Raw genomic sequence first — 14,270 nt, 5'->3', positions numbered from 1 at the left:
TGAATTCCTAATAGGGCAAAGGTTAAATTCTTTGCCACCTTTAAAATTGGAAAATAAAAACGTGCCAACTACGCGTATGGAATTAACAAAACGGTTAAAATATCGGGAAAATGTTCTAAATAAAACATGGAAGCGTTGGCGGCACGATTATATGATGGAACTAAAATCTGCGCACCATTCAAAATTAGCAAAGAACGATGTTCAATTTAAAATTGGTGATGTTGTGTTAATCCAAGAAGATAAGTTACCACGACATATGTGGAAAATTGGTGTAATACGCGAAGTGATCGATGGTCGCGACGGTCGGAATAGAATGTGCGTGGTGAAAACAAAAAATGAACAATTAATTCGAAGGGCGGTACAGCATTTATGTAATTTGGAATTAAACTAAAGCGCGTTAAATAATAATAATAATAACCGGGGGAGTGTTGAATATATTGAGAAAATAAATGGAGAAAACGCGCTTAACTCTTTTCATTTTAAGTATACCTTTAAATCTTCACCTATGGGAACTGTCAATGTTGAAAAATGGGCAATGAAACTATTTTAAGAAAAGGGTCGCCAATTACTTGGACGCTTCCTTCGGCTATTTCTTATCAGTTATATCAGCATGGGAAATTTTGGGTAAAGTCTTGTAAAGGCAATGGTTTCCGTCTACATGGCGCCAGAAACTATTGCCTATTGAAAAGCCCTCACCTGAAAGGCGAGGGAGCTTCTTGTAAAATCAGAACTGTTTGAAACTTTCTCCTGGACGGACCCAAAAGGTCATTTTGGAAAATAAAATCTTTTTGTTGTCGTTATACAATTGCAATTTCTTGAAAGATAGAAATTTGGACTCTGTTTTAAAGTAAAGGACTTGGAATAGTCAATACAAACGCAAACTAGCTCTTGTTTCAGTCCAAAAGTTAGAGCAAAAATTCAACGGCTCTCCCAGAGTTATAACAATGGGCAAATAGCATGGCTGGCTGATGTCATATAAGGCTTCTGAGATAGCTCTATTCATTATCAAGGGGTTTTTTTTCGTCTGCTAAAGTTATAAGCCTCGGATTCGAGTATTTAAAGGGAGGGTGAAGTAGAAAATCAAGTGATTTTTTATCGATTCTTCTGCAATTTATAAGACCAGTCTGCATAGTGAAACATTCAGGAAATACAGTCACTGAATGATTTTAAAATTCAAATTAGCTTCGGATTTTAACAATAATTTTAAATAAGGATGTCCGACCAATCGCGTAACTCCCTACCTTTTTATTAACAAAATTCTGGTGGCACGCTCCATATCTCGCGACACGATTGTCACGTCGCGCGCAAATTTTATCAAATCTCGTGATAAATTTCATACGACACGGAACGTGCCACGAGAATTTTGTTAATTAATAAAAAGGCAAGGCGTTACGCGATTGGTCGGAGGGGCTTATTTCAAATTATCCTTGTAACCGTAAAGTTAAAACGTAGGAAAGGGGGCCTAACTTCACGGCTCACAAAGATAATTAAATAAAAACTAGCAATTAGGAAGTTCCCAGGTTACCCGCCTAAAGGACTTATTGTCCATAACTAACTATTTACCAGACAATCCATGCTTGAAAGGAGAACGCAGCTCTGATTAGAAAGAATACTGGAAATTTTATTCATACAAAAACAAACACGTCCGTACTGGATCGCGGCTACCAAAACTGACAACTCTGACAGCGGCGGCGGGGGTTTTTATCCCCGCCAAAATATATTTTTTAACAAATTATAGCCAGTGGGGCTTAAGGCGCCACTTGTTGAAAAAAGTATAAACAAAATGTAAAGCAGACGACGCGGACTTTTCCTCGGGAGGGAGGTTCTGGCGGTGGACGATTACATCCTTAAAATCCGTACCTAATTTGAATTTTAAAATCATTCGGAGTCATTTCTTGAATGTTTCACTACGCATGCAGACTGGTCTTATAATTAGTAGAAGAATCGATAAAAAATAAGTTGATTTTCTACTTCACCCTCCCTTTAAGAAGCTGAAAAGCTACTCGAAACTTTCTCGAGTATTTCAATATATTATTATCGAGTCGAGTACTCGCACACCACTGAGTATAGATGATTGGTTTTTAATTTCTGTTTTGTTCTACAGTTTTTGAAATTTCTGTTTTGTTCTACACTTTTTGAAATTTCTGTTTTTCAGACGCTAAACATGGAACACAACCAAATTAATAAAATTCCATTTGGAATTTTTTCTCGTGCCAAATGCCTGACGAAACTCATAATGAAAGATAACCAGTTGACATCGTTACCTTTAGGTAAATCATTAAAGGAAAGCGTGGCTCCGTTGATGCCCCTTATAGATGGCTTTTCTGCTACACAGTGGCTAAGCTTGCTGAAGGCTAGTTAAGCCAAAAGCAGGAACCAATGGGAACTAGTGCATTAGGTCTGATTGGTTCCTGCCTTTGGTAAGGTAAAATTCGTGTCCAGAAGATTAGCCAGAATGCTAGGGGTGATCATGGAGCCGCGCTTTCCTTTAACTTGAAGGCGTAATCTATTTACTGGGGATAATTGACATTGCTAACTTACTTAATAATTACCAGACATTGGCACGTGGACGCACATGACAGAGTTAAATCTGGGAACTAATCAGCTGACAAAAATTCCTGAAGATAATCAGCATTTGCAGTCTTTAGAAGTTCTTATTTTAAGTAACAATCTGCTCAAGCGTCTGCCCACTACAATAGGAAATCTGCGAAAACTACGTACACTCGACCTAGAAGAGAACAAATTAGAAGGATTACCCAGTGAAATAGGAAAGGAATATATTTTCGTGGTAAACCAAACCTACACTAAGCGTGGGTCACGTGATTTTCCTACCAGGGTTCATACAAACCTGGAAAAATTAGGGAAATAAATTGTTGACAAAAACCTCAGGGAAATTTTTGGTAAAATTCAGGGAAATCAGGGAAATTTTGAATTTTTAGTAAAATTCAGGGAAATCAGGGAAATTTCGAATTTTTAGTAAAATTCAGGGAAATCAGGGAAATTTTGAATTTTTAGTAAAATTCAGGGAAATCAGGGGAATTTCGAATGTTTAGTAAAATTCAGGGAAATCAGGGAAATTTCGAATTTTTAGTAAAATTCAGGGCAATCAGGGAAATTTCGAATTTTTAGTAAAATTCAGGGAAATCAGGGAAATTGCGAATTTTTAGTAAAATTCAGGGAAATCAGAGAAATTTAGAATTTTTAGTAAAATTCAGGGAAATCAGGGAAATTTTCGTCAAACAGGGGCCGAGTAATTAAGCAAAATGTTCATAAACATCCCCCTCCATAGGATTAACATTACACTATACTTTGTAGGCTCATAACTCTGGTTATATAAGAGATACGGGGATATCCTTTGATTATATAATAGTCCTATTCACCCCTCCTTCTTCGTTAACATTTACTCCATAGGATACTCCATTTACGGGAAAAACCTGGAAAACTCAGGGAAGTATATGGGTAAAAACCTGGAAATATCAGGGAAATTTGTTTTCCAAAAGTTGTATGAACCCTGTCCTACTCTAGTTTTGGCTTGGCGAAGGCATTTGTGGGCGGGGTTTATAAGTGGACTTATAAATCCCACTCACTAGCCTTCGCCAAACCAAAACTGGAGTTCATTAGGAAAGCCAACGTGTTTGGGGAACCACGTGACCCGCAATTTGTTTTAAAAGAATATGGAAATTCGGTATATATATATTTTTTTTTCAATACGCAATTTTTGTTGTTATTGTTCTTGCCTTAATTGTGCAGACCATCGCAAAATCCTTCAGTATATATTGTTTTTGCACAGAAGTGGCAAATCCACAGTGCAGTAGACACAGGGTTCGTACACGACCTGGAAAACCTGGAAAAGTCAGGGAAATTGAAAATGGGTCTAAAAAGTCAGGGAAAAGTCAGGGAAACTTAAAATGGACCTAAAAAGTCAGGGAAAAATATATTGGAGGGAAATTTAAAGTATAATGGTGATCAGAAACATTTTTGTCTGAGATTTGAGCAAAGCCCCAAATTCGCGGAGCTCGCTTCGCTCGCTCAGGTTATTTATGGTTTACTTTAAATTAAATTTAAACGAATTAATTGGCTAATTTTTATAAAAATAACTCGTGCAAAAATTATTTGAGCGAATATAGATTGGTTTTCGCCATGTACGTTATTGCAAATGGTCACTGAAATTTGTGGAATTTAGTCAGGGAAAACCTGGAAAAGTCAGGGAATTTCATTCCAAAAATTTTGTACGAACCCTGAGACAGTTTCTGTAAGCTTATTATGAACTGAATATGAAAGATATGTTTTTATCAGGGGTGTGCGAGTACCCGATGACGGGTATACCCGAAACGCTCTGGCTTAGTACCTGAATCGCGGTACCCGAGTAGCAATTTTTAATTTTTGAAAATTCCCAGCGGTTCTGGTAAAATCCCCAATTCTCTGTTTTCACTAGTTATCGTAAACTATAATTATTGACATAAGTTTATCATGCCTCTTAAGTACACAAATATGGGTTACAACTGGGCATCTTAGGCAGGCTACTGTGACGTCAGAACTCGTATAGAGCTATTTCAGTGGGGGAAAAATTTCGTCTGCTACGAAAATTGGGCCTGCCTTTGAGTGTAGGGCGGCCATTTTATGAGGGTTTTCTCTATGGGCAAATAGCATTGGTGACGTAGCCATTACCCCCTCTGAAATAGAATTGACATAAGTTTATCATGCCTCTAAGTACACAAATACGGGTTTCAACTGGGCATCTTCTGCAGGCTACTGTGACGTCAAAACTCGTATAGCGCTAAGATCCGAAGAGAGAAACTTTTGAAATTTCTGTCGCGGTGGCGGTGCAGCCACCAAGCGGTCGAGACGATTACTAAATGGGTCACGTGAAAGAAAATCATCCAATGGGATAAAGGAGATTTTTACGTTTCGTATAGGCAGGCATTGGGGGGGGGGAACGAATTTTACTTGAGCAACCCTAAATCCCTCCCTCTCTCTCTCTCGTGAGATAGAGGCGGTTTCAGTCCTGAAACATTCTAAAAGGGATAAAAGAAACGCTAGTACAATTTTGTATTGAAGTGGAGGAATGAACGAAGAGAGTATGAGGTGTTAAATGAACGAAGAGAGTATGAGGTGATAAATGGACGAAGAGAGTATGAGGTGATAAATGAACGAAGAGAGTATGAGGTGATAAATGAACGAAGAGAGTATGAGGTGATAAATGAACGAAGAGAGTATGAGGTGATAAATGAACGAAGAGAGTATGAGGTGATAAATGAACGAAGAGAGTATGAGGTGTTAAATGAACGAAGAGAGTATGAGGTGATAAATGAACGAAGAGAGTATGAGGTGATAAATGAACGAAGAGAGTATGAGGTGATTCATGAACGAAGAGAGTATGAGGTGTTAAATGAACGAAGAGAGTATGAGGTGATAAATGGACGAAGAGAGTATGAGGTGATAAATGAACGAAGAGAGTATGAGGTGATAAATAAACGAAGAGAGTATGAGGTGATAAATGAACGAAGAGAGTATGAGGTGATAAATGAACGAAGATAGTATGAGGTGATAAATGAACGAAGAAAGTATGAGGTGATAAATGAACGAAGAGAGTATGAGGTGATAAATGAACGAAGAGAGTATGAGGTGTTAAATGAACGAAGAGAGTATGAGGTGTTAAATGAACGAAGAGAGTATGAGGTGATAAATGAACGAAGAGAGTATCAGGTGATAAATGAACGAAGAGAGTATCAGGTGATAAATGAACGAAGAGAGTATGAGGTGTTAAATGAACGAAGAGAGTATGAGGTGATAAATGGACGAAGAGAGTATGAGGTGATAAATGAACGAAGAGAGTATGAGGTGATAAATGAACGAAGAGAGTATGAGGTGATAAATGAACGAAGATAGTATGAGGTGATAAATGAACGAAGAGAGTATGAGGTTACATTAAAGGGAGCCAGACAAACACTATTGCAATAGGAGTAGCAGTCATATCTCTACTTAGAGGCATGATAAAGTTATGTTATTGATTAAAGGATTAGTGCCAATCTCCTGATTCTTTGAGATTCTGAGATCTTATTTGGCCTTTAGTCTTGGGCGTCATTAAACGTTGAGCCAAAAAATTACCGTTATGTAATTATCACACGAGGCTAATGTAACAAAAATAGAAAAGTCTTATTTTTTCTAAAAATATGATCTCATATTTAAAAGTAATTACCATTTATTAGCCCCAACCCGCATGGGATTGTTTCAATCAATGCCATTGGGGTAAGGGTTTCTGGCTAGCAGTCGTCTCTAAACATGGCGAGGCAGTAGTCAGAGTTTCCACGGATGTGTATTGTAGAAGGAGTAGAGACTAGGCCTCTAGGGCCTAGACGTAACCGTACTAGTGCTCCGCGCACAATTTTCGCGCATACCGAGTCTATGTAAACAATCTCTGACGTCATGTGTTTTAAAGAAGGCGTCGTTTTCTTCATTCCCGGCCTAATTCTTTGAAGATTTTCCACATTATAGTTAATGTAAATAGAAAAAAATAGTAAAAATAAAAATTTAAAGGAAAGCGCGGCTCCATTGATGCCCCTTATAGATGGCTTTTCTGCTACATAGTGGCTAAGCTTGCTGAAGGCTACTTAAGCCCAAGGCAGGAACCAATGGGAACTAGTGCATTAGGTCTGATTGGTTCCTGCCTTTGGCAAGGTAAAATTCGTGTGCAGAAGATTAGCCAGCATGCTAGGGGTGATCATGGAACCGCGGTTTCCTTTAAATAAGATTTGCAACACTTGAGAAACTCCCGTCACTTGGACTCGATACACAAATGACCGAGGCTTAACCAACAATTATTTAAAATAGACATTTTAAATAATCCTTGGCTTAACCCTTCTCAACGTCCGTAGCTCGCGGCCATCTTTCTTGTTTATATGGGCTCGCCTAGGTTTGGAGGGAGGGAGGGTCAAAATTCATACCCCCTTTGTATGGACAGGGTTCCTTCTTCTTAAAAGTAAGCCTTGGGCCGTATATTCTCAAATTGCGGGATCTACCAATGAAATAAATGCACATTCAAAGACCAAAATGGTGTATCATCCGCTAAGTAAAGGGATCAAGTATTTTTTAATATGATTTGATAATCACAAGCTAGACTGCGTTCAACCTGATGTTGTAGAATATTTTCCTAATACATTCTCTCTTTTCTTTTTTTTTGGTACAGGTTTTTTGAAGTCATTAACGCGATTAATTGTGCAGAGCAACCAGTTAACCAGCTTACCTAGAGCCATTGGTCACCTGTCCAACTTAACCTTCCTGAGTTCGGGAGAAAACAATTTCAATTACATACCCGAAGAAATTGGAACGCTGGAAAAGCTAGAGTCCATCTACATAAACGATAATCCTAACCTTCACAGTCTGCCATTTGAGCTCGCTTTGTGCACAAATCTGCAAATAATGAGTATTGAAAACTGTCCATTGTCTCAAATACCCCAGGATATTGTCAATGGAGGACCATCTCTTGTCATTCAAGTCAGTTTCACTTTTTACCTCTAGTTTTTCAACGCCTACATTTTTATTATTACCATAAGTTCATAAGATATGTTCCATAAGTTTGTCACTGGTAACTTAGAAACTGGAGCTTGTCACGAAGTGAGGGAGGTAGGTCATAGATTCTTGTAAAGCGACGCCTGGCGAGGCACTGTCAAGGGCTTAGTACAGGATAAATAGGAAGATGGATTGTAAAACCGCGTGTAGTGAATTCTCGCTTGTCGTTCTCGAATTAGCACTACGAAGTATAGGAAGTGTCATACTAATGGAACATATCTTATAAACTTATGTTATGTATATGGTAATTGACACTTATTAGGAGTGAGTGCTAGCTTCTACGCCATAGCATTCTGTTTTTGCATTTAAAGCAGAGCTCTCCTACATTGGTGCCCCAAGTACGCTATTTAGTCTACTGACCCTTTTTTTACTTTGACAAAGGGAAGAACCAATCTGAACTCATGTGTATGGGCTGAGCTAAAACTAGCCTTAGCAAGCTTATCCTTCTGGGCAGCTGGAAAGAAAGGGCGCCAACGGAATAGTGCTTTTAATGTGGAGGGAAATGAGAAACCGAAGTGCCAAATTTTTTTGGGGGGAATTGTGAATGGGGGATCATTAAATCTCAACAGCATAATATGTGACTAAAGGCCTTCTCAGACGGTACAACATTTGACCCAACTACACAAACCCACCTAGATTACTCAACTCAAGCTCACTTATCCAAATGAGTGAAAACTTGTATCGTCTTAATGGTCTTTACATAAATTGCCGACTTAATATTTCGGATGAGTTATTAAAGGGGCTGGCCGGAGCTGTTGGGGTGAAAGGGGGGGGGTCAAACTGTAGGTTAGCATATTGCTTACCCGCCCACCGCGACGGTGGCGCCATTCCTTATGCCCAAAGAGCTGGATGTTTTTCCCCTGAACTAAGGGCGGTCTCCCCCCAACAGCGCCGGTGAGCCCCTTTAACTTGCCGCGATATATCTATGTAGCCATGGATTAACTAACGCAATGGATTGTTCACTAACTGTGTTTCCCATGTATTTCTATCACCAACTTCATGTTCCGAATCATTGTTTGATTCCCCTCTTCATTCCCCCAATTTATTGGACCAAAACGGATGCAGATATAGCGCCATCTCTAGACAAAATAAATAGAAAAGATGGCGTCCCCCAATTTAGGCAGGATTTGAATTTTGACGTCATAGAACACGTGATATTTGGTCCAATTTTCTTATAACTTCCTGTTAGGGATAGTAGCTGCTGCTAGGGGGCGTTTGGAACATACATGCTTTATCTTTTGGGGGGAACGAACTATCCCTAGCGTTAGTTAATCCATGATGTAGCTGACAATATGGGTGCCGATTCAGGAAACGTTTTAAAGGCTGTAATTTTTTAAACCATTACAAATTTTAGTTTTTTTTTTAGTGTTTTTATTTATTTTTACCATAAGCGAATAATCTTCTATAAGTGTCCATCATTAGGTCTTTGATGGAACGACTCCTGCTCCCTTGCTTTACTTCAGCGTGTAAGAAAAATGTGGGCCCAAAAATACAATAGATATTTTTCTTTCCCTGGTAGCGCCGCTCGTTGGGGGGATTTTTTAGTTTGGGGTCTCGTTTTATCGTGGTCTTTTTCTAACGCTACTGATATTTTTAAGTTTCAGAGAAAAACAGGGCAAAAGACGTGCAAGTTTTTTACCATGATTGTTTTAAGCATGGATTAACTAACGCTAGGGATAGTTCGTTCCTCCCCCCAATAGATAAAGCATGCATGTTCCAAACGCCCCCTAGCGGCAGCTACTATCCCTAACAGGAAGTTATAAGAAAATTGGACCAAATATCACGTGGTCTATGACGTCAAAATTCAAATACGGCTTAAATTGGGCGCCGCCATCTTTTCTATTTATTTTGTCTAGAGATGGCGCTATATCTGCATCCGTTTTGATCCAATAAATTGGGGGAATGAAGAGGGGAATCAAGCAATGATTCGGAACATGTAGTTGGCAATAGCAATACATGGGAAACACAGTTAGTGAACAATCCCTAGTTAGTTAATCCGTGTTTTAAGCGATCATAGTCTTGTAAATATTTTGGAGGAGAAAATTATGCAACGAAAACCTACACTATGACTACACTAAAGGGAAGGCTTTCAGGGCTCATATAATTTAATACCGGGTTGGGGTGAGACGGATGACAGGCAGAAATGTAAACTTAATTTAGATTATTAATTTATGTTATTAGGGATTACAAACCTAACTTAAAGTGTTAGCGACATAATTTTCGTCATGCACAAACTTAAAATGCGAAAAAAATACTTAAAATCTAGTTTGTTATGAAATGTTTGCTTGTTTATTTGGTTTCGTAGCAATTTATAAAATTGCAATCAAAGTATTGTGTTTGGAAAAAAGCGTAGTTAAAATTTTGTTTCGTTAGATGACGTAGTAAAGAGAAATTTTCTCTCTAGATGTCGCTCACGTGACGCCTGTTAGTGACGCCTCGTTAAGCCTATTTTATTCAGATTCGCTCGGCATTAGTAGACGTCGGGAGTCTCGGGCGCTTGCTCTTGGTTGTTCCGTGAGATGCCTTAAAGTGTTAGAGTCTCCAAAAATCGGAGACACATCCAATTTCCCGGGCCGATAGTAACTTCATGGGAAAATTAAGTCCAAAGTGGGAGGGTCCTTATGAGATTACGGGGAAAATCAGTCCCTTAGTTTACAGGCTAAGGGATCATACATCCGGTCAGGACGTGGGTACTCGGAATATCAGTCATCTTAAAGTGTTAGAGTCACCAAAAATCGCTATTTTTAAAACTAAAAGGTTTTAATCCCATCTGAAAGATCAAATCTTTCTGATTCAGAATATCTATTTATAAAATGCATTATAATTTTTCAAATACTATTAAAACCCTGGCTTTCGGAACCTACTCGCAGAATTTTTTCAAACTATTTTGACAGTTAAATTTCACGGTACACCATATACCCCTGGTGACGTCACGATTCGAGCGCGCGTGAGGACGCGGCACGCGTGACTCCGCAAGTCCTATTTATTGATTGATAGGTGGTGCTTTCAAAGTGATTGAATTTGACGCGCGCGCGATGTTTAAAAACTAGGCTTAGCTCTCGTAATGAAATGTCTCACGCTGGTCAACCTCTTATGACGTCACCAGGGGTATATTTATAATTTATTCCGTCTTAATGAGGTATGTGAAATATCAATTTTCTTTTTCATATTACAAAATGAATAAATTTCTATAAGACTTTTTACCTTGGATCTACTCTTATTATAACCCAATTGATGTTTTAAAACGAAAATAAGCCACTTTTCAAAAAACTTGGCACTAACGTTAAGTGAGCTGCCAAAAATCTTTTCCGCAAATCTTCTCCGCAATTTTCAAGTTTTCGAAGTGTTTTTTTGTGTTTTCCGTCATATTTAAATATTGATCAAGCATATTTTTGGAATCAGAAGAGTTTAAACTTTCAAAAAAGTAAGGTTTTCTTTAGATTTAAGATAATTTTTAAACAACATCTGTATTCCTTTAATTTTAATTTTGTGGATTTTAATATTTATTGTTAATTCAAGATATTGTAATTTTACTAATACGAAATCAATTTTGTTTGCAGTACTTGAAAATGAAGGGTCCTTATCGATCAAAGTGATGAAATAAGTGGATAATCAAGTACAAAGGCTCCAATGGAAACTGAAAGACAAATTTTTTGACGATTGGGTAGTAAAAAGAAAAAAATTATTTCTCAGTGAGAACATAATTATATACTTTGAACAATGCATAATTTATTTTGTGAAGCGCCAAAAACTGAAAAACGTTTTGGGGATAAAAAAAATAATAAAAATAAGTTTGAATGTTTCAAGCAAACCATTTTCCATAATTTTTTTACCATATTAACTATATATAAAAAAAAATAGAAATAAATTAAAGCTCTCCCAGTTTTGTTTTTTTTTGTGGGTGTGTGCAGTTTTTAATTTTTACGTGAGTGTTTTTTCTGTATGCATGCTGGTGTGTAAATAGATGATGTATTAGACTTCAGATTAAAAAATAATTAAAAAGTAAAAACCTAAAACTGAATGTAAAATAAAATTGACAAAAGTTGTTAAAATTTATAGTTATCAAAAAAATAATAATAATGAATGAATGAAAATGAAATAGGTTTTTAATGTGTATATAAAAAACTACATATAGTTCACTAGAATATACACACACGTTGTCGCTGAGCCGTTATACAATAGTTATGGAGAATTACATAATTGATATTTGTGTTATATACAGCCAGATATATGTATAGTTCGGGACAGAGGTTATTTAGTATTACCGAATATTTTTAATTATATAATATATATATTTAGGGACAGAGATTATGAAGTATTACCGAGTATTTCAACTATAATATATAAATATTCAGGGACGGAGGTTATAGGGTATTACCGAGTATTTTCAATTATAATATATAAATATTTAGGGACGGAGGTTAGACGGTATTACCGAATATTTTTAATTGGGACCGAAAATATATCGATGGCCTGGGAATGTTTATTATAAGTGTTTTGAATGCGAATAATTGGATTAAGGCATTTAGGCGGTACATAGAAAGTCTTGTTATGACGTAGAGAGTTAGGAATTAAAAAGTTTAGTGTGGCGAGTAAGTCGCTTAGTGTTATGTCATTATTAATTAGTTTGGAGAGAAATTTAATGTCAATCAAATCAAGTAGGCGAGCCAAAGACGGTAATAATAATAATAATAATAATAATAATAATAATAATAATAATAATAATAATAATAATAATAATAATAATAATAATAATAATAATAATAATAATAATAATAATAATAAATCAGACCATCAATTATTTCATCAATGTTTACAAGATAAATTGATTTAATTATTATTATATAGAAATAAATGTTAAATTTCATAATAATGTAATAAATAATTTATGAGCCATACAGAAACTTTTTCATTTGATTGCTGCTGTTTAAAGGGAGGGTGAAGTAGAAAATCAAGTGATTTTTTATTGATTCTTCTACTAATTACAAGACCAGTCTGCATAGTCAAACATTCAGGAAATACTTCCGAATGATTTTAAAATTCAAATTAGGTTCAGATTTTAAGGATAATTTTAAACAAGGACTGCCGACCAATCGCGTAACGCCCTGCCTTTTTATTAACAAAATTCTCGTGGCACGCTCCATGTCTCGCGCCACAATTGTCACATCACGCAAATTTTTTCAAATCTCGCGATAAATTGATTCAACACGGAACGTGCCACGAGAATTTTGTTAACAAGAAGGCAGGGCGTTACGCGATTGGTCGGAGGTCCTTCTTAAAATTATCCTTAAAATCTGAACCTAATTTGAATTTTAAAATCATTCAGAGACTGTATTTCCTGAATGTTTCACTATGCAGAATGATCTTATAATTTGAAGAAGAATCGATAAAAAATCACTTGATTTTCTACTTCACCCCCCTTTAACAAAAATGATTTTGACTGGCCATTTATAAAAAGTCTGAAAGCATTTTTTTTAAGTTTTACCTGACTGTTGGAAAATGTTTTTTAAGTGTATAATTAAAGGGATGTACAATGCGTTATGTAGGGGCGTGTCAAGAACTGTTTTGTAGTAGTGATGGGGCAATGTCACGTGACGGTAAGCGTTGAACAACTTGGCGGATGGATTCCATGGAAATGCGAATCTCCATTCCCAATGCACCCTACCAAAAACGGATTTATGTAAGAAGAACGTTGAACGTAGCAAATTCACTACCCATCCTCGCATACTTTATTGAGAAACTTAGTCTGCTTATATTTTGACTCCACCCACAAATTCTGTATATAGCAATTTCGAAAAAAAAATTTAACCACGAAAAGATAAGAATGACATTTTCGATCTCTAGAAGTCGCTATATACAGAATGGGTGGGTGGAGTCAAAATATAAGCAGACGAAGTTTCTCAATAAAGTATGCGAGGATGGTACTAGAGGCTGAAGCTACGATCCGACGTTCTTAGCACATAAATCCGTTTTTGACCCTACGAAACTCACGCATGCCTATTAGAGCTCTATTTGATTTAAAGATAAGCATTGTACATCCCTTTAAATTAGAAAAAAAAATTCAAAGTAAAATTGCGTGTGTTATTTACACGCGTTTAAAAAAACTTCGTAATTTGTTTGCAACAAAAAAAAAAACGAAATTGAAAACTCTCCCATAATGATGGCGATTTATTGAATTATATTTACAGTTATTTAAAGGCTGTTACATTAAATGAAAAATTTGCCTTGATGGCACAACATAAAAATAAAAAGCAAGGATTTATGGCGTCAAATCTTTGTTTTATAAAAAATACTAATGAATACTTTATGGCATAACTTTGTAAATACGTTAACGAGAAGAAAATCCCGTATTGGGAAACAAAAAAAAACAAGGGTGTTATGAGAAACTTTTGCTTGGTTTTTTAGTAAATCCTTTTTAAGAAAAGAAAATAATTTCTCATAAATGAAACCCAATTTTGCAGGAGTTAAAAACTACCAGTTATTAAATTAAACAACATGAAGAAAAAAAATAATAATACAATATAAAGGTTATCATTGTGCGTACTGTAGTGCTGTTATACTAAAACAAAGATTAAAAAACAAGTGTCTTCCTGCGATGATTGACAGTACAACCTGTTTTTCGGTTTTATTTAATGCCAGTCTTTCATAAAATATTTTTTAGGAATTATTATGGTTTATATTAAAGCTTAAGGAAACATTTT

Source organism: Phalangium opilio, unplaced genomic scaffold, assembly GCF_054372755.1.
Source record: "Phalangium opilio isolate 3A_F unplaced genomic scaffold, DU_Popi_V2 ptg000013l_1, whole genome shotgun sequence".
NCBI classification, from domain to species: domain Eukaryota; kingdom Metazoa; phylum Arthropoda; class Arachnida; order Opiliones; family Phalangiidae; genus Phalangium; species Phalangium opilio.
The sequence above is the reverse complement of the archived record's forward strand: the minus strand, read 5'-3'. Positions refer to the sequence as shown.